At 39.5% G+C, this 14,007-nt stretch overlaps 1 protein-coding gene across 2 annotated transcripts in view; it reads right to left on the bottom strand.

Annotated features, from left to right (window-relative positions):
• Positions 1–14,007, bottom strand: part of LOC149289754 (ribosomal protein S6 kinase alpha-3-like) — a 52,167-nt gene that overhangs the window by 20,484 nt on the left and 17,676 nt on the right. The window contains exon 1 of one of the 2 annotated variants that reach the window (XM_089490186.1): positions 699–738. The exons of the other annotated variant lie outside the window; for it this stretch is intronic. The gene's annotated coding sequence lies outside the window, so the exon portion shown is untranslated. Of the gene's footprint in view, positions 1–698; positions 739–14,007 lie in introns of those variants that run through there. 2 annotated transcript variants of the gene reach the window in all.

Genomic DNA, 14,007 nt, shown 5'->3' with positions numbered 1-14,007 from the left:
GATGTTACCAGTGCTTGGTACAGTCAGGGAAAGCAGAGGTTAATACTCTGAGAATGCTTTAATGGGTAGTCTTAGGATCTGTGAAAATATACCCCAAGGAAGCAGAAACTATAGGCAAAAGGGGTTAAAAGGCATTTCACAGAGCGAAAGAGAAGTTCCTCTCCACGATTTACCCATCTTACAAGGACCTACACATTCCATATGTAACACTCCAAGCTGTAAACATGATGTCACGGTACAGCCATCACCTAAAGTCTTTACCAGTTTTCTAGCTCCACGGTATAGAAGAGCGGTGCCTGCCTTTAGTTTGATCTCTTCAACGGGTTATGTGGTCAGTAACCACGGTCTGAATACAAGCTGTATTCTGCTTAACCCATAGGCCATAACGCAGCGTAAGCGAGTTACCCACTTTCTCTAGAATACGGAGCTCCTTGCAGCAGTAAGAAGGAGCAAATCACGTTTTGCACCTTTAGTTTTTACATCTGAACTTCTTTCAATGTGCTGGTTTCTATAAAAAGCCAATATAGGGCATTACAGGACCTTCTACAACCGGATTTCAGCATAAATTAAACATCTACAGATGTTGGCTGGCATGTTTAAGCTGTGCTAATGTTATTGGCACTGCGGCTATTATGCCGCAATAAAAGGGGAACTAAAGAGAAGAAACCAAAGACTTAAAAACAGATCAGTAAATATAAGCGACAAGTTACCAGATGCTAAGTTACTCCTATTTTTTTTTTTTAGCTTTGACATCCAAAGGCCTTCATGGGCTTTCCCAAGAACTAGAGTCAAATCTACCGTCTGCCATTGATGGAAGTTGTAACACTTTCTGGACGGCTATGGATTAGCAGACGGATCGTGAGCCTGCAGACGCAAAGATTGCTTACCAGCAGACACCACAGCTCTATACACCGAGTGATACAGGATGAGAAGAGGCTTAACCCCTTCGTGACAAAGGCTGATTTTACTTTTTGTACCCTTCGTGACAATGGCCGTTTTAACATTTCTGCGCTGCTCCTGTTTAGCTGTAATTTTCTTCTTTCCCGTTTACTGAACCCACACACATTAGATATTGTTTTTTTCAGGACAAGAAGGGCTTTCTTTAGATGACATTGTTGTGATTGTATCATATTATTTACTATTAAAAAAAGTAGGGCTGCAACTAACGATTATTTTCATAATCGATTAGTTGGCCGATTATTTTGTCGATTAATCGATTAATCGGATAAAAAAAATGAATGTAAATTTTTTAATAAACAAATTATGTTAAATACAAACAGCAGAATAAAAGAAAAACTTTGATAAAATACATTTCTTGTCTTTATTTCCCAACCAGCCCCCCCAATTGATGCACATTTGAGCCCAGGCTTGCCAGGCTGCCTCCCACATATGCCACTCCACGCTGCCTCCCACATATTCCACTCCACGCTGCCTCCCACATATTCCACTCCACGCTGCCTCCCACATATGCCACTCCACGCTGCCTCCCACATATGCCACTCCACGCTGCCTCCCACATATGCCACTCCACGCTGCCTCCCACATATGCCACTCCACCCCACATATGCCACTGTGCCTGATACGCCTTATACCCCCTGATACACCACTCCATCCTCCCCAGACATGCCACACTACCTCCCAGACATGCCACGCTGCCCTCCCCACATTTGCCACTCCACTCTACCCCCAGATATGCCACTGTGGCCCCAGATATGCCTTATACACCCTGATACACCACTCTGTCCTCCCCAGACATGCCACACTGCCCTCCCCACATATGCCTTATATACCGTATATGCCTTATACCCCCAGATATGTCACTCCGTCCTCCCCTGATATGCCTTATACCCCCAGATATCTCATAGTCCCCTCATAGAGTCACAGACCCGTTCACAGCACACTGACACCATACTTTTATAAATAAGTACTGGGTTAATCTTCACTGCCCCCAGGATTTAGATTCCCCTTAGTTTGGCCCCCCTTTATCTCTAACTGCACCTTAAGTTAACTTTAATAAATTAATTAAATTAACCCTCAGTCCTCATCATTAAATTAACCCTAAACACCCCATTAACCATAACTACCCCTAAATTAACTCTAAATACCCCATCAAAACAACTACCCTAAATCAACCCTAAACACCCCATTAACCATAACTGCCCCTAAATTAACCCTAAACACCCCATTAACCACATCATCCCCTAAATTAACCCTAAAGACCCTGTCAACCACAACAGCCCCTAAATTAACCCCAAACACCCCATTAACCACAACTGCCTCAAATTAACCCCAAACACCCCATTAACCACAGCTGCTCCTAAATTAACCCTAAACACCCCATTAACCATTGCTGCCCCTAAACACCCCATTAACCATAGCTGCCCCTAAACACCCCATTAACCATAACTGCCCCTAAATTAACCCTAAACACCCCATTAACCATAACTGCCCCTAAATTAACCCCCACCTCCCCTAACTTTCAGCAGCCCAAATATTAATGTTATACTTACAGTTAGATGAGTGTCACAGCCATGTGGTTCTGGCCTTCTGGGAGAAGGAAGGGGGCGGGGCCAGTTGTCACAGTGATTACAGGGAGGGGCTGGTAAGTAGGAGCTGCTGCTGTGAGTCAGACTAAACGGTTTATATAATGAGGGGGATTTTTCAGAGCGTTTGCTCTGAAAAAACCCTCATTTTATAATCGACAATAATCGATTCAACTAATCGATAATGAAATTCGTTGGCAACGATTTTCATTATCGATTATTATCGATTTTATCGATTAGTTGTTGCAGCCCTAAAAAAAAGTATAAAATATGGTGAAAAATTTAGAAAAAAATGACTGTTTCTAACTTTTAGTTTAAAAATCTTTTACTCATCTATAAAAGGTAATAAAAAATGTTTTTGTGTTTTTTTTGCTTTTTTCTACACATTATGGGGCAAAAAGTACAGGTAGCGTTTTGCTATTTCAAAGCCATTTTTTCCAAATCTGGTAATTCTTCCCCCCATGTGCCATTTCAGGTATCTTTGAAGCCGGCCAATGCAATTTACCCCATCAAGTCATATATTTTTGAAAACTAGACAGCCCAGGGTATTCCAAATGCTAGTATTTTAACCCTTTCCAAGCACTAATTCTACCATCAGCCTTTGTCAAACTTTATGGTAGTCATTTTTTTTGCATTTGTTTTTTCACACACATTTTACTTCAGGTATGAATAAACAGGTTCTGGTATATGTCACAATCATAAAACACCCCAATACGTGTTTAGCAACATCTCCTGAGTACAGCGATACCTCACATGAATGATTTTGCCTGGGTGTTTGGGGGCAAAAGGGCCACATTTGGGGCATGCACATTTTTCAATGTTGAACTTTGGCATTTGGGGATCCACTGCCCATGCCCTATTTGGTACATCTTTGAGCCGGGCCATTTCAGTGTGCCCAACAAAACCATATATTTTTGAAAACTAGACACCCCAGGGTATTTTAAATGCTGGTATTTTAACTCTTTGCATGCACACATTTTACCACCAGCATTTTTTCAAAGTTTGCAGTAGTATTTTTGTGTGTGTATTTTTCCCCCACACACCTACTTTATGTATGAATTTACAGCTCCTGGTATATGCCGCTGTCACACGACACCCCAATATGTGTTCAGCAACATCTCCTGAGTACAGTGATATCCCACATGCATGGGTTTGTCATTTTTGGGGGGAACTAAGAGGCCACATTTGGTACGTGTGCATTTTTCTAATTGGAAATTAGATGTGTGGCCATCCTTCCCCCCCGTGTTAATTGGGACATTGTTGAACCCGGCCAATTCAATTTACCCCATCAAATCATACATTTTTTAAAAGTAGACACCCCATGGGCATTTAATATGCCAGTATTTTAACTCTTTCCATGCGAGAATTGTTTTAAGCTAATGTGCTAATTTTAGGACTTGCTCACAAAAATATATTTTTTATATATATATATATATATATATATATATATATATATATATATTTTAAATTTTTTTTTGCCTTTTTTAAAACATTTTTAACATTTTTTTTCAACTTGAAGGTTCCCCTGATAGTGACATCAGAGGGAAATTATTTTTACATTTTACTGGTTTTTTACTATTTTTTTTCTAATTATTATTAATTTTACTTTATTTTTATTTTTTCTAATCACACTGTGATTAGAAAGCTGGGCTCCATTGACTTGCATGGTTGAATGCAGTACCTGTAATCAACCTGCAAGTGGAGCCAGAGTTCTCTAGAGGGTCAGGAGACCGTCTAGCGAACCTTTTCATCTTTATTATTTTTTTTCCCGGGCCGCCGCCATCTTGCTGATGGCGAAGATCACCGGCAGCTGCGGCTGTGACCGCTCTCCGGAGCGGTCACAGTCCATCAAGAGGTAAGTGTTTGGTGTCGCTGGATGCCTCCTGATCGAGGCATTCCAGCGACACCATTTAAGTTTAGGAGGTTTAAAACGGGCGTTGACGCCCCGGGGAGGGGCCAGAAATGGCCCCTGATTCCGATCAGGATTTTTTTACCCGTTTTAACAAATGACGGTCCTGGCACGTCATTTGTCGTTAACGACATGTTTTTCCATGACGTGCCCGGACCGGCAATTGTCATCAAGGGGTTAAACATAAAAAGGTGTCAACACAATACAGGGAGACAGCCGTCTAAAATAGTCAATAAGGGAACAAGACAGCCGCTATGGCATCACGATACTAAAGCGGACAGAAAAACAAATCTATATATGAGGCAAAGAAGAGGAGTTGGGACAGTCCCCCTTTTAGCCACAAGAGGAGGTTATACGGCACAGAATACAACATTTATATAAAAGTTCCTAAATCTAGAACATATAATATGCAGTTTGCTAGCAAGAAATTTTCTGCAGTAAGGGGAACTTGAGGTCTCGTAGCCCATGGTGCGTGCAGATAGCCGGCAAGAAATGACGACAGATAAGATATATTCCTTGCTAAAGCAGAGGGTGCGTTTCCATGGTAACTGATTTATTGGCAATTACCTCTGCCCACCAGAGTCAGAAGACATCCAGCTCTCCTTGTTGGCGATAATGGACGCAGGAAAGAGGGTGTAGGTGTAACTACAGCAGCAAGAACTGCTTAGGGAGCACTACGCAGAAAAATAAATACATCTAAAAAAGGGTTTTTATTTATTTTTAATCCAATTTCTTTTAGTTAACCTGTTGCGCGTTGCATATTCGTTCACAGGACAGTGGGGTACAACCAGGAGCAGAACACGTTTAACCGTATAACCAATATCTATATCTCACCTACCAGGCGAGAGATTAAATACATTTCCGAATAGGGCAGCAGCAGGTAACATTAATACAGCCCAATATCATTTAAGCTCTCCCCATGACATTCAGAGTGACCTTTAAAAAAAAAAAAAGCCATCTCGGAGGCATTGGATTAATAAACAGGAGAAATAAAATGACGGTATAAGGCATCTGCCTTTACTGGTATACCATAATGGGAAAGGCTTTCAGAAAATAACGAAAAAGCTTTTTAAATACATCACACCATTGACACAAAAATGGCAAATAGCAAAAGTATTTACTCATCTACAAAAAAAAATAAAAATCTATTAACAGTTGTTCTTTGTTACACGATGTTGAAGATGAAAAAAAGGCCTTCGCATTGCATTCGGTTATCTGCCTTAGCTTTTGATTATTTTTCTCTCCCGCTGGCTTCGGCAAATTCAGCAACAATTTCATGAATTACTTTGTCGATGGATGCACTGCCGGGTTTCTCATCAGCGGGTGATGCCACCCACCATGCTATAGCTTTCTGATCTAATGTATTCCACAAAGCCGGCAAAAGAATCACAGTTTATATTTCAGAACTACAACTGCACAACTGAACATAGGTAGACGACGCGGAGCCTGTCTCGCTCGTATATTTGTTAAAAGCTAAAATACAGCTTTGCTATGGCCGTCCTTTCAGCTTTTTCCCAACAGAACTCCTCCAAATCCATAGCCCAGTTGAAGCAAGAACTACTTATGAACGACCTTACTGTGCTTCCCCTTTATTATATTGTAAACCATAAGAGAGTAACTACATACGTAAATACTAAATAAACAAAAAAAAAAAAATGGATGGAGATACTGTTCTTTAACTCAATGTATGCGGGTTCCAAAAACAGAAGAGTTACTATCTTTCCTAAATAAAATATTCTGAATGTTCATGTTTTAACCCAATGAAAAAGATCAAAAGAAAAGAAGAAAAACGAAGCAGATCGGTTTATTTCCAATATTATGCTAAATACTCGAGAGGATGAATGAAGGTGCATTAGTAATGCCTGGGGTTGCTATGGCAACAAAAGTTGCCAAATTCTATTTCCTGTACAGAGTAAATTTAGCTTCTGATGTTTTCTTTTTTTCTTTTATCCTACTACAGATCATAAGCAAAGGGCTTTTGGAAAATGGACAGCTGTTCAAACCAGCGTAGAACACAAAGCATGGTATGGTTCACAAACCAAAAACAGAATCTAATAAATGTTTTTTTATTGTTTCATTTAGAAAAGCGTTAAATGTAACATTAAGATTTTAATGCATTTTAGTCGGTTTTAAATGCAAATCAGCGCACCTTCGCCCTCCCCTGGCTGGCTGCACGTATCCCAGGAAGCAGGTAGGTAATCTTCTTGCACATGCTCAGAAGCACTCACCGAATTCGCAGAACCCAAACGCATGCATGCTATCAAAACACCAGCATCTCGCATAGCATCCACGTGACAGGCGGCTGATACTCCGTTTATAGAATCGGGACCTAATGAGGTTACGCAAGACGCTGGGGGCAACGTTAAGCAATAAAGCCGTCCAATAACTATAGAACGCCACCACTGGACTTGAAAGCAGTAAAAAGCACTGACGTCTATGCATTCGACGTGAACATAGGACTGGGGCACTCTTAAATTCGGTAGAGTAGATGGAATAGCACCTTTACTCCACTTCATTGCCTGGAGGGTTTATTCAGGAACAGAAAGTCATACAAGATATGGACATCATTTAGATGTAGGAGCCCCAAAATACATATTTTCCCCATTCTGCACAAGATGTTGCAGTTTGGACTAAGGGGAAGAGGATGTCAGGAATATATAATTAAGCCTCCTAAGAACTGCTGGAGCTGTAAGTGTTAAGCTATATGTTTTTAATAAAGCAGTTTGGCATTTTTTGTTACTTTTCGCACTAAGAACTGAGACAATACAGCATACTTAAGGCTTCACAAAGTATGCACTGATGATGCAATTTACATCCCCATAATCCTTGAGCAGGTAGAAAAAAGGGGCAAGTAATCCCACCACTATTCATTCATTCATTCGCACTATTCATCAGTAACATAAGAAAATGCTTCACGTTTGTGGACCTTAATGCTCTATTTTTTAAGGTGTCAACCTTTATTTTCAATTATGTACTACTAGTGGCAATCACTTCTAATCCCAATGTCAACATTCCTACAGCCAATATGCACTCTTGATGCACTTCTTTACTACCAATTATTATGTTCTCATATTAATTGACATCCGAAACTGTGTGCTTTTCTAATACTGCTTTAATAGTGTTTTGTTGCTATATTTAAATATAAAAAAATAAGGGGTGGCAAGAAAGACCTTGAATGGACCAGACCATAAAAAGAAAACTATTTTCTTCTCCTTGAGAAGCAAATCATACTAAATGACGTATTACTAACCACAATATGATACATGATTACACATCATCTAAAGGCCACTGAGCTTGATCTTAGTTGTTCATGCTACATAAAGCGAACCACAAGACACTATAATTAATTTATTTAGGCACGGTTGGAAATCTCAGAGTAAGGCAATTCCAATAGTGTTGGACAGGCATAATCATGGCTGGTGAGGACACCGTGTCACCAACTGGGTCTTGTGACTTAAAGACACACAGCTTCCTCTTACTAACAGTGGATTCATTGTGAGTTACACCGACACAGTCACATGTGCTACGGAAAAACAGAAATGAGAGGTTTCACTTACTTTTCTAGACAACAGAAGAAGAAAGGCATTGTACTGTAACAGATCTTGCAATTACCCCCCATGCCAAATACTACATTGCAGTAGGTTTGTTCTACTAATCCAATGACTGCATATGGATTTTGAAATAAAACCTGCATACTTTTGTAGAACACATTAAAACAAAGAAGGCTTCGACATTCTCGGGATACTGAGGATGGACATTTTTAATTCTTTATTGAATTGTATTGACAAAACGTATGTGATGTGCCCATCTATCCAGGAGGTTCAAGGTCTCAACCGTGAAACGGAAGTAGCCGTCTCACACTCTTTTGAAGATGCTAGGCTTACAACACACACTGGCTGGCTCGGCCATCTCTGTACATGCACTTGTACATCACTTTCAGGGACAGACTTTTCATTCAAAGCATTGATGGAATCAAACCTGACCCGACAAATTGAGTATTACTACTTTACTGTATTAAAAAAAAAAAAAATAAAAATAAAAAAAAGAAGAAGAATTGTAACATTCAGCCGCAGTTTCTGGTGCTAAAACATATACGCTGCTACATTAACTGTGCTTCCAGCTATTCATAAAAAGAAGAATAAAAAGGTTCCACACAGGAGAATACATTAAGGTGAAATTACATTGCTGTTCCTCAGTATTCCGGGAACTTAATTCCCCTTGTATTATACACTACCCGCTGCGGCGTGGGGCAGACACCTACTCAAGAAAGCGTCCAAGAGAGAAAAAGCAAAGGGAAAGAAGACGTTTTGGGTTTTTTTCCCGCCAACTGGTAGCGGCCCACCATTTACGCAGGGGACCCAACAGTTTACCGGCATCCAAAACTCCTGCCGCCCTTGCCTTTCTTTTAACCTTTAAGCTGCAGGGGGAAAGAAGAAAGCAAACAAGCACTCAGACAATCGCAGCTATGCACATGAGCCCATTATATAGTTAGCTTTGTTACCTACTACAAAACATAGTGGCATTTGAGTCCATGCCAAGTTACTAAGGGGAACATGCTGTTGCCAAAATGCTGGAGTATTTAGCACCATTCAATGCCAAATGACTTGTAATATGCAGTTATAGCGAGAAATATTATATAGAAAAAAAAAACCTGAACCATTTAACGTTAGCAGGTTTATTTCTTAGCACAGAAAGATGTCAGATTATGGAAAGTGGAACGTCACTGGAATCATACGATTACTATATTCACACTGCAGGGGAAGGAGATCAGCGGTGCCAATTAGACCAAGTTATACATAGCAGCCCCGGACCCTGACTGATGCGTTCTAAAAATAATGATGAGGAAACACACGGATACCATTTACTACATATCACCTCAAGCTCACTTACAGCTGCTTTTTAACCTACTCTGCTAAACTTAACGCTTGGAAGTTAACGCAGAATTCGGAACATACCTCGTACCACAGAGGGCTGTAGTTTTAGCTATACATTACAAGAAGTCAACCCCAGTGAGCAGCCGCTAAAGGAAGAGCTTGGCCCTTTATAACATCAGAGAGATGTTAACTCAAAAGTCTCACGCTGGAGAACCCTGCCAGTATTGGCTCTTCATAAGGAATGGTCAAGCGAGGGAGTTGAATACACAATCACCTCTCCCTAGAAATAATTGCTGCCGGTAAGCTTCATTGTCGCATGACACAAAGGGAGAACCGATAGGTCGATTGCATAGATATGCAAAGAAAAGATTAGAATTACAGATCTACTAAAGGATAATTTATTCCGCAAATGTTTTGCCTAAGTGAAACAGCACCTGTATTTTTGGTATTCAGGTGGAAATAAGTGGAGTTTTAGTATGTTAGCCATAGAAAGAGAAAGCATAGGGGATACACCTTAATGGATTGCAAGCTTTTGAGACTATCTAGGTCTCTTCCTCCCGATATTATCCCGATATAATATGTAGCATAATATGCCTGAAGAAGAGACCGAGATAATCTTACCAAAGAAATTCAATGGGACACTCAAGTCATCATACGCACTTTAAAGAAAACTCACTGCCAGTTAAGCTCCAGCTCTGGCTCAGCCAAAGTCACACAAAGCACTGCAGCTTCTCCCAAAGTACCTTTTGGACACGCCCCCTAATTTTTAAAGAATGCTTATTAAAGCGCTTATAAAGTACTTCAGTATGCATTCTTTTTTGGTGAGGCCAGTGACATTATCCATCCTTTTTATCTCCAGGCTTCAGTGATGAGACAACAGAATCCACCTATAGAATGCAAAGCTTTCAAATGTAAAAACCTGCTTGTATTTATTTCATCTCTCATGCTAAACTGTTAATATTTTTTTTCCAAGGTGGAACAGCGGTATTAACTTTGATTCCGTTACTGGTGATTAACACCATACTTCCACTACAAGCTACTCGGCGTTCTACAGATCAATACTAGTGGTAAAAGTGGACGTTCGGCATAGTAAGCAATAAAGCGCCTCAGCTGATGGCTGGACTTTTTACCCCAACAGAATTGCTATTTATACGTAAATTCCAAATAACACTCCCGTTAATTCGGAGTCTTCACATACAGGTGCACCACACGCTGAATAACTGCAAACATACAAAATGAAACGTAAAAGCTCAGACCTTTATCAATTCTCTCGTATTCCAGAATTACCAAAAGATACACTGAAAGTTCCTATTTTATTATATTTTAACATACGCCACATTCAAAAAGGAAATCAAATCAAATATTAATGGACCCATCAGCTCCCCACACACTTTTTGTGCTCGACATTGAAGGAAAATTTTCTTTTCAGAAAAAGTAATATACCTAACATATAGTGTTGGTGGCAACTACTTTACTGCTAAAACTACATTTTAAGAGAATACAAGAGCACCCGCAACTCTGCTGTCAGATATACCGTTACAGTCGGCACTATTGCCCCCCCCCACAGAAAGAGTATCACCTTTTATTCAAACACGACAAGTTTGTGACACTTTGCTGGCACATAAAAAAAACTGCTCAGTTTCGAAAGACAGCATTATTCATATCCTTAAGCTGTTAGCAACAAAATGGGAACCAGACTCACATTTACACCAGTCTGGCGTATCTAAAGCATACACTAACTGTACGGTGCGAGCCCAGCCTTACATGACAATCTACCAGCTTGAAGAAAGTGGATGTTATGCGTGCTTTTTATATCTAGAACTTCCGGGAGCTCATTCATTCGCATTATAATATATATAAATATACGTACATACATATACACACACATGCATGATATTTAAAGCTTGGCTGAATTTAAAATATAGGGCAAAATATCACAAACACACAAAACTAGTAGCAAAAAAAGTTGCAGGAAAATAAATGTGTTCGTTTATAAAGTCACATTATATCATGCCTAATTATCTTCATTTTAAACCCATAGAATGTTAGCCTATGAGAAAAAAAGCTGTGCATCATTGATAGAGAGTTTAGAAATAATTCAGTGTTTCTTCTACTCAGACCTATATGCGGCATACACATACAACACTAATGCGATTAAACTAAGCACACTTTAACAACATTTTACCCAAAAGCTAGAAAAAAAGCTAGTAGCGTTATGTATTTTAGGAGACAGACAGTACCACTCAGATATATTCACTAGAAAGAAAAAAAAAAAAAAAAAAAAAAGTAGGTGCCACACCAAAAATTCCAGGAACCATGGCAACCCAGTTTTTACCCTTTATTATCTTACCCTATTAATAATAAAATAATAAAAAAACACAACTTTGTATGGTGAGAAATGTGCAAAATATTCAAAGGAAGCACAACTTAAACGGGTTTGAAGGCAGGATGAACAAGTTCCTACATGTTTCCTGAACAATAAAAAGGTAAAGATGATGTTTTACAGTTTTGGGATTTTATCCGTATTTAAAGTTTTGTATTAATTCCAAACAGGCAAAAATAAAAAGATGTGAGCACAAAAAACAAACAAACACATGAACACATCTGTTCAGAAAGAAAAAAAAAAAAAAAAGATACTTGAAACATAAAAATCTCATTCATGTTTTCTCACAAAGCAGTAAAGAATTAGAAAGCTAGAACCGAGGCTTACCCGAAGTGAACGTATTCTCATACCCCAGAACTTTAACATGGCCATGAAACCATAATGTTAGGACTTTCCTGCACAGACATCTGACAAGTCGAAAAAGGAAGGCCAAACCCCTCAACTTCTTGCTGCTACCAGCTGTTCCGGCAATTAGAAAATTTCCTGTGCAAGGAGAGTCAGAGATTGCTGGAGAAGGAGGCCTGATTCTTTTCCTCTGTCCAGAAAAAAAAAGTCTATCTATCTATATCTCATCTCTGCACACCAAACCAGAAAGGCTCCATATAGCACAGGAGATCCAAACAGGAAACTAGCATCTGACAAATGGCGGACGGCAGGATTCTGCCGCAGATGCTCGCACCCTACAGCTCGGGGAGAAGGGAAGCAGCACGGTAGATCACACAGTTGACATTAAGCAAATAAGACAGCCAACAGTTCTGAATCACTGTAAACAGCAAGTCACGCCAATATGATGCTTAATGAGCTTTACGTAACTATCTAAAAGAAAAAAAAAAAAAAAAAAAAAAAGTATGTATAAATAGCACACAGTCTATATACAGACAGGTTAACACTCAGCCACGTCTATTTTCTGCTCTACGCTCAGTACTTTGTGCGAGGCCGGTACCGAGGCATACATAGATTTTACATGGTTTTATTCATTCGCTTGAAGAATACAAAATGTACGGTGATGAAAAAAATAAAAAATAATAATAATAATAAACAGTACATTGAGTCTTGAAAATTCAGCACTTTTAATATGACCCCCCCCCCCCAAAAAAAGAGGGGAAGCAATGTGGGTGTCAAGATCTATAATGTTTGTACATATATTGTATAGGCGGCCATACAGATTTTTTTGCATTCTGTTTTGTTTGGACAGTTTAAGTTGTATTATGTTTTATGCGTAATAGGGAAGCGATGACTCAACAACTGGTTTCAGCAATTTTACGACATTTCTTCAAATTGAAGAAACAATGAGGAAGCCAAAGTTGAAACTGCAGGCCTGCGTCTAGGGCTTGGGCAGGAGGATGAGAATACTTAAATGCAGTGTACTAAATAAAAAATAACCCCCCCCCCAAAAAAAAAACAACCAAAAACTGTATTTATAGTCAGGTATATATTTTTAATACATTTAAGCTGAACTATCCATCCACAAAGCAGAATTCAGTGTTTTTGAGTGTAACACTTTTCTCTATGCACTGGTATCCTACATTGACATGCTTAAGGCACGAACCCGAATGAGTAATTACGTTTTTTTGGGGAAAAGGGACAAGGAAAGCAAAAACTCAATCCCTAAAAATAACAAGAGGAGAAAAAATTAAAAGATGGAGGGCATGACCGCTGTAAGGAACAAGACACGCTTCAAAACGAGACGGATCAGAGCCACTCACACACAAAAACGTCATGACAGACAGCACGGGACTGCAAGGACTTTGAAGCCCATGACCACAAAACTGCTAAGTTATACTGGTAAAGTAGTGATTTTGCAGCGATCAAAGTCACAGAAACTGTCAATCTCCAGAACAAGTGAATCGCCAAACCGATTTCATATAAGCATTCATACGCCCTGTTAAGTAACTGAACAATCCGAAGAGAAGGAAGGGTAGTAGTTAAATTCACTAAAAGATGCTGAAAGTGTAGAAGATTAAAGCAGTCATCAGAACCCAAAAAGCTTCTGCAGATAAACTCGTTCCATCGCGTGCTGAATCAGCAGTACGGAAACAGAGCTATTTCTAGCTACATCCTAATGGAATAAGCCGCAGTTTGATAAACGTTTAGCGGTGCATTGATTTTTTTTCAATTGCAATACATTTTACTTTGGACGCCTGTGAACCTGGAAGAAGAAAAAAAAGAAACAAAAATAGTCAAACGTGATGACAATGTCCCTGAAAGGCAAGCATGATTCTTGATACACGCATAGCACACGACTGACAGTATAGAGGGGATCACATGCTAAACGATCTGCAGAACTTTTGACCTACA

The sequence above is a fragment of the Sceloporus occidentalis genome, unplaced genomic scaffold (genome assembly GCF_023333645.1).
Source record: "Sceloporus occidentalis isolate IW3139 unplaced genomic scaffold, rSceOcc1.0.p SCAF_43, whole genome shotgun sequence".
In the NCBI taxonomy this organism is placed as follows: Eukaryota; Metazoa; Chordata; class Lepidosauria; order Squamata; family Phrynosomatidae; genus Sceloporus; species Sceloporus occidentalis.
The sequence above is the reverse complement of the archived record's forward strand: the minus strand, read 5'-3'. Positions and strand labels throughout refer to the sequence as shown.